Genomic DNA, 228 nt, shown 5'->3' on the forward strand with positions numbered 1-228 from the left:
ATTCCTCTCGCAAGGCGGAAAAAACAAAAACGAGGGGTGCAACACGAGGACTTCCCAGGAGGTCACACATCCTACTACTACTCTCGCCCAAGCACGGTTAAATGTGGAGTTCAAATGGGATCCAGTGCATTAGTGCTGGTATGATCGCACCCATCAAAGTAATTATTTCAAATTCATATAGTCCTAGGGCGACCTACTAGCATATTTCCGATCCCAATGCGAACCGGC

At 47.4% G+C, this 228-nt stretch overlaps 1 non-coding gene across 1 annotated transcript; it reads right to left on the reverse strand.

Moving 5' to 3' along the window:
* Positions 1-33: 33 nt before the first annotated feature.
* Positions 34-152, reverse strand: LOC118347515. The gene has a single exon (XR_004800723.1). It is a non-coding gene; the product is annotated as a 5S ribosomal RNA (ribosomal RNA).
* Between the last annotated feature and the right edge of the window lie 76 nt (positions 153-228).

The sequence above is a fragment of the Juglans regia genome, unplaced genomic scaffold, assembly GCF_001411555.2.
Source record: "Juglans regia cultivar Chandler unplaced genomic scaffold, Walnut 2.0 Scaffold_9055, whole genome shotgun sequence".
Lineage (NCBI taxonomy): Eukaryota > Viridiplantae > Streptophyta > Magnoliopsida > Fagales > Juglandaceae > Juglans > Juglans regia.